General features: G+C 38.5%; 1 protein-coding gene and 1 long non-coding RNA gene across 7 annotated transcripts in view; one reads left to right on the top strand and one right to left on the bottom strand.

Moving 5' to 3' along the window:
* Positions 1 to 13,199, bottom strand: part of Galntl6 (polypeptide N-acetylgalactosaminyltransferase like 6) — a 1,056,167-nt gene that overhangs the window by 2,359 nt on the left and 1,040,609 nt on the right. The window lies entirely within an intron of this gene.
* LOC144370311 (uncharacterized) overlaps positions 1 to 13,199 on the top strand; it is a 207,347-nt gene that overhangs the window by 39,729 nt on the left and 154,419 nt on the right. For all 6 annotated transcript variants that reach the window (XR_013430284.1, XR_013430288.1, XR_013430287.1 and 3 more), the window contains one exon: positions 1,459 to 1,539. This is a non-coding gene — a long non-coding RNA (uncharacterized LOC144370311). The remainder of the gene's footprint in view (positions 1 to 1,458; positions 1,540 to 13,199) is intronic.

Here is a 13,199-nt window from a genome sequence, read left to right as displayed (position 1 = left end):
TTAGCTTAGGAAGTGAGTAGAGGTTCTGGTTATTTTTTTCTTTAATCAAGGAGTACTTACAATGCTTTTAGATTTAGAACTTTCTCAGCCACCCTTTGTAAACACTTCTGAGTTGTTCCTGGTTGTTAAGCCTCTATCAAACCAATATTTAATGTCCTTTTGAGATCAGGATGTTTGCATAGGTCAGTACTAATGAAGGAAAGGAGGAATAAGGAAGGAGAAAGGCAACCTGCCTGCACTTCAATTTGCATGCTTCTATTTTTAGTGTAAACAAAGACCTATGCCTAATACAAAGGATCACTATTCTACTCTCTTGAAAGGTGTAGGTCAATTTCACTTCCTTTACACAGAGGTCTCCTGAGGTTTCCTTACATCTTTTTCGCCTCTTTCTTATTAACTCCACGGGAATCTGACCTTAGGGGAAGGTTCTCCTCCTCTGGTCTAGAAGAGGACATTCTAGGAGGAAAGAGATGGCACTCAGCAGCTTGCTCTACACATTTATTCTTCCTTGGGGTCCTAGATGTTTGGTACTGCAGCTCTCCAGCAATCTCCTTCCTTGTGTTCCCCTCTTCCTTCCAGCATCTCTTACATTGAGATCCCACCCCAAACATTCATCAGTTTAGCTGCATAGACTTAATATAATTTTTCAGAAAGCATTATTATTAATAATATTATTATTATTGCAGTACTGGGGATTGAAGCCAGGGATTTGCACATACTAGGTAAGCATTTCTACCACAGAGTTATATCCTCCACTCCCTCAAAGAGCCTTCTTGGGTTGTTCTATTCATGAAAATTCTGTGACCTGCTAAATTCTGATGCACAGGTTCCTTGTTCATGTACCACTTTTCCCTCTTCACTATCTGCAGTTCTTCTTATTGTTACAATATTGGCTTAAGTGGGACTTTCATGTACTTAGTCTCTTCTTCAAAACACATATTTTCACAAAAGCTTAAAAAAGAAAAGGAGCAGAACATGTTTCTATTCTCCTCCTTCACCAGCTTGTGTACCTTAGCACCGATGCAAAAGTGAAAGCAGATTTCTTGAACATTTCAGTTTTTGGAACATCATTTCCTGAGCCATAAGGTGATCGTATTTTTCCAAATCCCACATGGGAACACATGTTCCTACGGATACAGGTATATTCATGAGTACGGCTAGGCAGGTTATGCAGATTCAGCACTATCCTGAACAATCCAGAATGTTTTCTGTGCTTGTACTTCATTGTTCTAAAAAAGAGTTGAAAAATTGAATTCCCTATATCTATCTGTGTCTCAGAAGTTTCATCAGTACATTGAGGAGGTGGATTAGATGAATCTCTTAGGCCTCTCCTAGCCGTAAAATTGGATGAACATTTTATTCCAAAGTTCACTGGTCACAGAGACCAATGACAGGATGTCAAACGAGAGACCATCTGCAGTATCCAGTAGATCAACAGATTGATTGTTCTCTTTATAGACTGAGTTGTGTTCACCCTTATCCTTGGAGTGTCAAGCAGGCTCCAGAGATGAAGATTCTGGAAACATCCCCAGCCTTCACGTGAGCAAACATTTTTCACTTTTGACCTTGGAGGCTAGGTGATTGCCATCTTTACATTCCGACTCAGCCAAGGCTCTGGATTACTAAATGTCTTTCCAGATGATTTTGCTGATTGAAATTAATTCAGGGGTTCAAGTAATCATTCTTTAAATGTGGTCTGTTGTTCCACGACAGCCCTTCACTCCTTTGCCCTTCAACTTGTTGGTCATGGAGCAATGCCCATTAATAGAATGGGGTATGGGTTTTCTGTGGGATAGACTTCTGACTATCTTAGCAAGTGTGCAGTTCCATAACTGTCCTCCACAAATGGTGACAGAATTTGTCCTTTCTTTGCTTGTAACCAGATTGTTCTTTGTTTAGTCCCTAGGCATGGCATAGCATAAGCTCTGGCTGTTCACAAGTTATACGTTCCACTTTTGCTTTACCCCTTCTGCTTCCATGGATGCCCACTACCTTGATGTTTTATTTTTTGAGTTTTTTTTTTAAATGTTATGTTTTATCTAAGAAAATTAGACGTTATTGATCAGGAAATGCATAAATTCAGATCCAGGATTACTGAATTGCCCTTCATAATCAATGCCCAGTGCCAGCCAATCAGCCCACACTGGGACTTTTTGGGTAGGTCATTAAAAGAGACACTATTGCAAAGTCAACCTATAGTTGGCTTCTGTGTGACACCTGTGGCATTCACACAGCTGCGCTAAATTGTAATAGGTTCTATACTAACGTAGGGTCTGAACTTTAAAAGAATGAGTGAGCTGCAGAAAATCATGCCAGATTTGGCTTAGGGTCAGAAGACCCCAAACATGCAAAAGATAATAAAGTAGAGGTATGAATGCATAATGCACTGGAAGATGAATCTAGAAAGGAAACAATCACAGGGAAGGAGGACAGACAACACAGTCCTGGGTGAAAAACTTGGGATTTGTGGCCATCAGGGATTTGGTTTGTAGCTCAGCAGCAGAGTGCTGTTCTAGCATGTGCAAGGCCGTGTGTTTGATCCCAACATGTCAAAATAAAATGTCATAAGGAATTTGCATCCAATCCCAGACATGCCACTTGCTTGCTGGGTGACTTTGGAAATGTTAATTCAGTGAACCTCAGTTTATTTACTTGTAAAATGTAGATTATGCCTTACAAGTTTGCTGTAAGGATAAAATGTGCAATTTCTGTCACAATATCCTTCATACAAGTAAGTAACCAAGTAATGATGATTCTATTCTCTCTTTCCCCTAATTTATTTTTAGTCAGAAATCATCCCCACTTTTAAAAAATCTGAATGCACTAACCATCTGGTCTGAGACCAGCTATTTCAATACCAAATTGTATTTTCTGAAATCCTGGTAAAGTAGTTTGAAAATTTCATTCTCTAACAAATCCTTATCCAAACTGAACAATAGTACTTCCCAATTTCAGCAAAAGGGTTAATGGAACAAAGGTATCTATGGCTCTGAAATTAGCTCTTCTGTTTAACTATGGTGGCTTTATACCTGGTCTATGTGTTTAGGTGAATGTATGACTATCTTTTAAACTCTCTGGAAGAAAGACCTATTAGGGTTTTTTTTTTTTTTTCCCCTGCTGATTTTTTATTGGAATACATTAGTCAGGCCAGTTAAGTTTAACAAACACTTATAAAGTATCTTTTAGTTTTTGGTCTTAAAAGGAAAGAGGCACATAAAGGTAACATCCGACTCAACAAACAGAGGAGATTAATAGGTAAACAAGAAATGTTTGAAGTTAGAAAGTGTCAGTGTAGATGAGGGTGAATAGGATACATCATGTTATTTCAGACATAGGGCATAAGGATGTAAAATGACACATACACTTACAATTCAATATTCCACAAAAAACATATGGGTACCTCCTATTTGTCAGGCACTGTTTTAGGTCTTGGGTACATCAATGAACTTAATGAGATAAAGATCCCTCCCCTGCTGACTCAGATGCCAAAGGTAAGGGTGAGAATGGAGGATTGGGGCATAGAAAATAAGCAAATGAAGTTAACAGGTACAATATACACAGCCTGTTCAAAGGTGATATGAACAGGAAATGAGGAGGTCAGGAGGATCTGGAGTGATAGGGATGGCACCAGTAATTAATGAAAATTTAATCAGAGCAGCCAGGGCAAACCTCATTGAGGAGGTGACATTTGAGCAGTCTTGAAAGAAAGAAATGGAATTCGCCGCACAAATACTTGGGTGAAAAGGGTCCCAGACAGAGCAAAGGCCTTAATCGAGTATGCAGCCTGCTGGGTCACAGGAACAGCCAGGAAGTCGGGGTGATGGCAATGATGTGAGAGGGGGTGAAGCACTAGATCAAGAGGTAAGGACCAGCAAGTCATTTGGTGCAGCTGGAACACACGGAGCATGGTGGAACATTCTGGATGATGATATCCAAGAGGTAGACAAGGGCCACATCATGAAGAGACTAGGGTACAGTGCTTAAGCTTCATTTTTCATGCAAATGTTGGGGAGCTGTCATTGGAGGATTTAACAGAACAAAGTCACGGTTCTATATATATGTAGGCCACTGGAGGTGGGGTAAAAAGACACTGGGCTGCAGCGCGAGAGAACAGCCAGAACTTACCGCCAAAACCCAGATTTCAGCTGTTGCAAAAGCAAGAATAATGAGGATGATTTGGGGGTGACTGGGGGGGATCTAAAGGATATAAGTATATATAAGAAAGTAAATGCATAGGGTGGTCTGGTTAATGGTGTGTGGGGGTTGAGGTAGAAGAAAAGGTGGGTGACTAAGGAAAAGCTGTATTCGATGAAGAAATGCAGAAAGAGGGACAGGACCAGGGATGGCCATGGCATTGATTTCTACTTTGGACACATGAGTTAGAGGTGTTTGTGGGACATCCTGCCTTAGGTGCCCAGTACACAGCTGGATGCGCTGCACATCAGGATGGATCCTCTACAGCTGGGGAGAACTGAGTCATCCCCTCTGACAAATTTCCATGCAAATAGCAAATTTAATGACAAAAGGACACATGTTGAGAGAGAACTCCTTCGTGTCTAATGCCTCTGGTGTAATATGGATTATGAGGGAATGGAGACTTGGGGTTATGAGGCTAGTTTTTAATTTTACCTTTGTCCCTGATAATCATCTTTTATGTTCCCTTCGTTTGTCAGTGATTCAGGTTTTCTATCTATAAAATAAATGGAGTGGGAAAGAGGAGAGTGGTATAAGATAAACAACAACAACAAAAAGAATGGTCTGCTTTCCCACCTCTTAGGGCTGTGGAGAACGAGGTTGATGGATGACTGTCCTGGGAACTCTCTAGAAGAGAGACGTGTCAGGTGGCTTTTTCTGCCTAGCACTGTTGGCTTCTGAGAGAATGCAAATGACACTGTGACAGGCATAAAAGGGACCAAGCAGTCTTATTATCTAGTCTTTTCCATTTTTCCTTCGACAGGTAGAATTCCTCACAGGAAAAAAAAAAAAAAGAAACTGGTCTTCTTGCATCAGTGTTTAATTTGGCCGATCAGAAATAATGCCTCCTCATGCCACTTGGTGTGTATGCTGCAATTGTGCTGCCTGCAGCCCATTTTCCACCCCTTCTCTGCTCCTCTTGCCAGATTTTCTGGACTATACATGGTCATGTGTGTGATGATGTACTTTCAATTCTCCTCAGAGCAAATAAATCATTTAAAAATCTCTTTTGATGTTTTAAATCCCTACTCTTTAAAACCATTTAAGACCTCTTGCTCTCTTAGCTAAATTTTTAACCTGACCTACAAGGTTTTGTGTCGTCCAGCCCCTAGCCAGGTGCCTGACCTCATTTTTCTTTACATTCAAGCACGTCAACTGGCTTATCTCTGTTCTTTTGAGAAAACTAAGATTCTGCCTACCTCAGGACCTTTGCACAACTTTGTCCATAAGTCTGGGATCTTTTATCAACTTCTTTACCCTTATAATTCCTACTTGCCTTTTAGGTCTTCTTTTAAAAGTTCTAGAAACATTGCCTATTCCTCTGACCTGGATAGTGCCTAGTATTTTATGTGCTTATATTACCCTAAGTACTTCATTTATTTAAACACTCCTTAGCTTCCCCTCTAGACTGAAAGCTTCATGAGTAGAGAAAACCATCTCTTTCAGTTGTTTTCATCTGTGAATATCTTGTCCTCTCAGTAAACCTGCCCAGAGTCCTAGCAACATAAAAGCTACTATTTATTGAGTGCATACCTGTGTCAGATGGTGCTAAGTATTTAACCCAGACTTTTTCATCTTTTACTACCCAAACCACAGAGTAACCTGAAGAAACAGTGCAAGTGGACAAACAGAAAGCTAGATTCATTCAACAAGCATACTAATTAAGCATCTACTGTGTGCCACACTGTCTTTAATGTGCTAGAAGTACTGCATGAAACAAAGCACAGAGAAATCCCTGCTATTATGAAATTAACATTCTAATATTTAATTCTAATATGTAATAATAAATAGCTAAAATAGTACAGAAATCTTCAGTATAAAAAATCGACTAGTTAGTCCATCCTCTCCTGTACACAAACCTATCTGGAGAGTTTGCAATTACACCCGAAGAGAGCTTGCTGAACACATGGAATAGTAATAGCTAACATCAATTGAACTCATTACATGCTGGCTGTAGGTGAACTTAAATTTTATTTAATCATCACAATAGCCTTTCTAGAGTAAATTCTATTATTATCTTCATTTTATAAATGAGGAAGTAGAAATGCGTAGTAAGGAAGTTTCCCAAGGTGCCAGAGTCAGGACCCACAGTAGAGACTCAAAGTGTCAGGCCTCTCCGACCCGAAACCTGCACTCATAACCTCCCAAGTTGTGTCTCGTTTCTGTCTGTGACTGAGCCTGCCAGCAGTCCTGTTCCATGCCTACATCTGCTTGGCAGGAAAGAATGGTCCTCATCAGCAAATGCTAATGTAAATATTTCATAGCTCCTATCGCCGAGATTCTTTTCTGGTTTGACAGTCTAGATCTTGGCAGGCATTCAATTCAGTGTTATGTAAGAGCCCAAGGAGAGTGTGTGACAGAGCCATTCTACCTCTGGGTGACTAGACAATGGCAGTTCCGCATGTTATGTAAAACGGTATGTTGAAATGGCAAAAGTTAGAATGTTGTGACAACTAAGTAACTTCAGCTGGGAGAGACATAGATAAGGACAGAATGGAAGATGGCACTATTTGAAAGGTCGTTCTCTTCCCTTCCTCATTAGCTTTGGCTCAGAATGATCATTAGCTCTTCCCTAGACTCCTTTCAAGGGACAGGACTTGCCTTTGACTTTGAAGGAAATACTTAAGCAGAGGAGTCCCAAAACTATTTTCATAATGGTAGCACAAATTAAGTAAATATTCACCTTCAAAAGTGACTAATTCTTATTATGTGTTTTATGCTGAATTGTTTGTTTAAAAATAAACAGTCTCCCTACATGGCCACTTCCTGCTGAAGCAGAATACACTGGCAAATGTTATACTCCCTCTTGAAAAGATGGCTTTTTTTGCTAGGGTGAACGAGATGATCCTTCTGGGAGTTAGGATGGTTCTTTTATTGATAAGGTGGCTAAATTGTCAATTTGAACCGAAGTCATCTTACTGTACAATAACTAAGACCCTAGAGTATAGTAACCTAATTCTATTACGAACAAGGGGATGCTGTGTGTGACACTGTACATATGGTTTTCAACAACATGTGTAAAAAGTCCATCTTAGTTTTCTTATGGGCAAAGATTGTGGTCTAGAAAGTATTACTATTAGGTGATTTTTATATCTGGTTGAGTAACTTCCTCCAAATTATGCTCATTAATGGATCAGTGTCATCTCTATTATATGGTAGAGGGCTCAGGGCTCACTTACTGACTTTTGCATTGGGATCGGCAATTTATTTTTTATTTATTTATTTATTTTTATTGTTGGTCGTTCAAAACATTACATGGTTCTTAATACATCATATTTCACAGTTTGATTCAAGCGAGTTATGAACTCCCAACTTTACCCCGTATACAGATTGCTGTATCACATCAGTTACCCTTCCATTGATTGACATATTGCCTTTCTAGTGTCTGATGTATTCTGCTGTCAGTCCTATTCTCTACTATCCCCCCTCCCCTCCCCTCCCCTCCCCTTTTCTCTCTCTACCCCTTCTACTGTAAATCATTTCTTCCATTTGTATTATCTTGTCTTACCCCTCCTTTCCTCTTATATATCATTTTGTATAACCCTGAGGATCGCCTTCCATTTCCATGCGATTTCCCTTCTCACTCCCTTTCCCTCCCACCTTTCATCCCTGTTTAATGTAAATCTTCTTCTCAAGCTCTTCGTCCCTACCCTGTCCTTGTTTACTCCCCTTATATCAAAGGGGTCATTTGGTATTTGTTTTTTAAAGATTGACTAGCTTCACTTAGCATAATCTGCTCTAATGCCATCCATTTCCCTCCAAATTCTATGATTTTGTCATTTTTTAATGCAGAGTAATACTCCATTGTGTATAAATGCCACATTTTTTTTATCCATTCATCTGTTGAAGGGCATCTAGGCTGATTCCATAATCTTGCTATAGTGAATTGTGCTGCTATGAACAACGATGTAGCAGTGTCCCTGTAGCATGCTCTTATTAGGTCTTTAGGGAATAGACCGAGAAGGGGAATAGCTGGGTCAAATGGTGGTTCCATTCCCAGCTTTCCAAGAAATCTCCATAATGCTTTCCAAATTGGCTGCACCAATTTGCAGTCCCACCAGCAATGAACAAGAGTGCCCTTTTCCCCGCATCCTCTCCAGCACTTATTGTTGTTTGACTTCCTAATGGCTGCCAATCTTACTGGAGTGAGACGGTATCTTAGGGTAGTTTTGATTTGCATCTCTCTGACTGCTAGCGATGGTGAGCATTTTTTCATGTACTTATTGATTGATTGTATGTCCTCCTCTGAGAAGTGTCCCAAATCCTAGAAGCCTACTGGGATCGGCAATTTAAATAAGGTATGTGCAGTCCGGCTGCAGCGAAAAAACGGGGGGTGGGGGGGTGGGGGGGGTGGGGAAGGTGGGGTGTGTGTGTGACGGAACAACTTGCGTAGATTGATACAGCAGGAGTGAATGGATACTGATCCAATCTGCGAATGGAACAAAATAGTTAAAAAATGTCAAAAATCCACATTGGGGAAAAACTTGTTAGATAGATTTATTTTTTATTTTTTTGTGCTGGGGATTGTGTATGCTAAGTATCTGCTCTGTCATTGAACTATATCCTCAGCTTGTGAGACAGAATGTAATAGGCACAAACTAATAGCTACACAAATATAAAAGATGGATTATATAGATAGAAGTTAAGAGATGTGTCTGTATAACAAATTACCAGAGAAAGATTGTGTGTGAGTGTGTGTGAGTGTGTGTGTGTGTGTGTGTGTATGTGTGTGTGTGTTTAAACAGTAAAAGCTCATTAACAAGCCACGCGTGTGAGGTTAAGGCAGAAAATCAATCAACTCAGGCTATGTTAAAGACAACACTGCTCATAAGAAAGGACACTGGAAACTCATTCTACTTTTCTTGGTGAAAACACATCTAGAATATTGTGCTCTTTCTGGGCAAGATGACACTTTCTAGAACTTTCTGGATAGAATGTTCTGGAGATTATGGTAGATCCAAATTAAGGTCCTACGAAGAGCAGTAGCTAGAAATTGAGCCATTTAATCAAAAGTAAAGATGAAAGACCACAGAAACACTGTTAAATATTTGGGGTTTGTCTTGGGCAAATGAATTAAATTTAACTTGTATGGTACCAAATCCCAAGGAAGAGCTTTCTAACAATTGGAACTGTCCAGAAATGAATGGGCTGAACTAGAAGAGTGTAACTGCCCAACTGTGACCACAAATCCAGGATTTTATAAATACTTCATAAATCAGAACAAAGGTAAATGACAAGCCTTTTAAGTTAAACTCATTGCTTACCTTTTTTTTTTTTTTATCATTTTGGGTCCTAAATCAATACCTAACCAGAATGATTTAAAATAACCACCTATGGCCCTCCATCTGGCATCTTTGTGAACCAGCAAAATTTTATGAGTTGAGAGGCCAAAGCTGTGGCATATAAGTTAAAATAAGCAGTCAAATATAGGCAGACCAAGAATTCCAGCCGCCCATTTTTAAACCAATGAGTCTGTGATATTGTTGTTAATTTAACCTGACAGATACCTTCTTCTTGGCACTCCCTGTTTGTTAAGTCCCTTCATGCGGAAGTTAAACTTTCTTAAGTAGAACTTGTTCTTATGAGAACATCCAGTAGTTAGATAAGGTAATTTAACATCTTTCACTTTTGGTCTTTGGGGAGGATTTTAATGTAGTTTTGATACAAAATGATAATAATAATAATAATAATAATAATAATAATAATAATAATATGTTAAGTTTTATCCCAAACAGCATGAAGCTCAGGAAGAATAGCTTCATATTAATAATGGAACCTAGTAGATCATTACTCAATGAATAGTCATTTAGGAACTTTGTATATTAGATATTAGGCAGGCCTTATAGAAATGTGGAAAAAGGTACCTGACCTCAGGTGGTTAAGAGGAGACAAATTAACTAACCACGGTTGGTGAATGTTTCAGGTACAAAGAAAGGAACAGAATGCTAAAGGAGCACAGGTACACGGTCACATTCCACCTACAACAGGAGGGAGAAGTAGGTTAAAGAAAGTAGGTAAAACTTGAGCTAGAAAAGGAGTTTCTCCATCTGTTTATTAGAATCTCTCGGGAACTTCAAAAACTCTCAGTCCCCAGGCCTCCCTTCCAGTCAGCATATCCCTATGCTGAGAGCACACAGCCTTAGTGAATGTACTTTATAATGTTTGGATTCCTGGTACTTTTATAATGTTTCATACTTGAGGTTTTTTTTCTCTCTCTTCGAGATTTTCTGGGCTATTTTTGGCCCTTTCATTTCCATATAAATTTTAAGATTGGCTTATCAATTTCCACAAACAGCCCCGCTGGATGTTCTAAAAGAACATCCTGGAGAGTGGCTAGGGATTTAACTGGTTTTGCATTAAGTATATAAATCAATACGAAAACTGACATCTTTGCAATATGAAGTCTTACAATCCTTGAACATGATAGATGTCTCTCTGTTTTTAAGAATTCTTTGTAATGATGTTTTGTAGGCTTGTTTTTCTTCCTCCTTCCTTCCCTCCTTCCTTTATTTCTTGGGAATGGAATCCAGGGTCTCATGTGTGCCAGGCAAGTGCTTTACCACTGGACTCTACTCTCAGCCCTGTTTTGGAGCTCTCCGTGTGAAGGGCTTGCACATGTTTTGTGAGACTTATTCTTAGTTATCTTAAGATTTTCATGGTGACCAAAATAAAATCACTTTTAAATTTCATTTTATATATTTTGTTGTTGGCGTGTACACATTTGATTTTCATCTTGGGGTTATGCCAAATGTACCTATTAGTTTTTAATAGTTTAGCTACGTAGTCTTTTGGTTTTCTAACCATCAAATGCATCATTTGTGTGAATAGACTGATTTGCTCCTTTCTAATTTTTATATTTTTAAGTTCCATTTATTTGGCCTTTATTTTACACTGAAGAGGATATGCTGTCTAAGATTGAATAGAAGTGATTACAGCTAACATTTTATTTTATTCTGTATCTAGAGGAGAGTTTAACATTTTACTGGTAAAAATAGTGGTAGTCATGAGTTTTTAGATTTACCTCTTATTAATTTAAGTTAGATTAATTCTATTAGTTTGCTTTCTATATGGAAAAGACTGTTTGGAAAAGACTGTTATTACATATAATACAATAAGACATGTAATAGTATATAATATATATGACTGTTATTATATATAAGTATATAAACACACACATATGTATGTATATATGAGTCACTTCCTTATTTGATTAAACCATGAAAGAACAATAAAGCTCCCAACGTGAGTTAGAAGACTATCTTCATGACCTTGGTGCAGGCCGTGAATTCCCAAACAGGACAGAAACCACCCCAACATAAAGAACAGCTTTTCATTAACACTCCACTGGGGAGAAAAAGGCAAGACAGTGACTGGAATAACCCAATATACAACAAAGCACTCAATTCTAGGTTCATGAAAAATCCCTAAAATTCTCTTAAGAAAAAAAAAAAAAAACAACCCTAAACAACCCATGTTAAAAAAAAATGGTCAAAAACTTAAAGAAATTTTCCATAAAGAAGATATCCCAGATGGCTAACAAACATCATATCACTTAACAATCACAGAATAAAACAACAACAACAAAACAAAAAATCCTGACAATGCCAAGTGTTGATGAGGATGTGGAGCAACTGGACTTTCAGGAAGTATCTAGCCCCTGCCCACTGCTCAGCACCACTTTAGGATTTGATGTCTGCTGGTCCAACTTCCTGCCCTTGGCCAGTGCATCCTTCTGCCTAAGGAGTTTTCTCAGCCTCAGGTGCAGTTCTAACTGTAACTGCAGCAGGCTCGAGGTGTGTCAGGATAAGCTCTCTGACTGGAGTGATGTATGACCAACCCAACTCCCTTGCTCTCTGATGTCTGTCTACACTATTCCTAGAGATCGTCAGTAAAATTTAGCACTAGTTATTTGCTGTGGCATTTGTTTGATAATATTCTTTCCCTGGCTCCCAAACCCCTCCCCATTTCATTTCCTTAGGCCCTATGAAATCCCCCCTCCCTACCAGAGGCTATCTCGCCAATAAACTACTGCACTCAAATTCCTAGTTTAGGTTGTATATCTGGGAAAACCCAAATTGAGAATAAGGCTATAGTCCACTAAAAATGTTTACTTAAGCAGGATATAAAATTAACACCCATAAATCAAATGTGGTCTTATACATCAGTGATGAATCCACTGAAAGATAAATTAGGAAAACTACCCAGTTCACAATAGCCTTAAAAAAAAAATCTGGAAATCAATCTAACAAAAGAAGTGAAAGACTATAATGAAAACTATAAAACACTAAATAAAGAAATTGAAGATCTTAGAAGATAGAAAAATATACCATGCTCTTGGATAGGAAGAATTAACATTGTCAAAATGGCCATATTAATAAAAGCATTATACAGATTTAATGAAATTCCTATTAAAATCCCAATGACATTCTTCATAGAACTAGAAAAAGCAATCATGAAATTCATTTGGAAAAATAAGAGACCCAGAATAGCTAAAGTAATCCTTAACAAGAAATAACAAACAGGAGGCATCACAATACCAGACCTTAAGTTGTACTACAGAGACATAGTAACAAAAATTGGATGGCATTGGCACTCAAACAAATCTATAGACCAATGGTATAGAATATAGGACACAGAGACAAATCCACATAAATACAGTTATGTTAAACTAGACAAAGGTGCCAAAAACATACACAGAGAAGAGATAGTCTTTCCAACAAAATGTGCTGGGAAAACTGGAAATCCATATGTAGCAAGATGAATAGAGGTATTTTGGACTAGACAGAGGGGAGTGAAAAAAGGGTAGGGGGCTGGAGGGTAGGAATAATAGTAGAATGAAGCAGACATTATTGCCCTATGTGCATGTATGATTACATGACCTGTGTAAACGCTACATCATGTACAACAAAATGAGTGAGAAATTATACTCCATTTATGTATGATGTATCAAAATGCATTCTACTGTCAATTCAACTAATTGGAACAAATGAAAAATGAGTACTGGA

Source organism: Ictidomys tridecemlineatus, chromosome 14 (genome assembly GCF_052094955.1).
Source record: "Ictidomys tridecemlineatus isolate mIctTri1 chromosome 14, mIctTri1.hap1, whole genome shotgun sequence".
Lineage (NCBI taxonomy): Eukaryota > Metazoa > Chordata > Mammalia > Rodentia > Sciuridae > Ictidomys > Ictidomys tridecemlineatus.
This window is presented reverse-complemented; position numbering and strand designations above follow the sequence as displayed.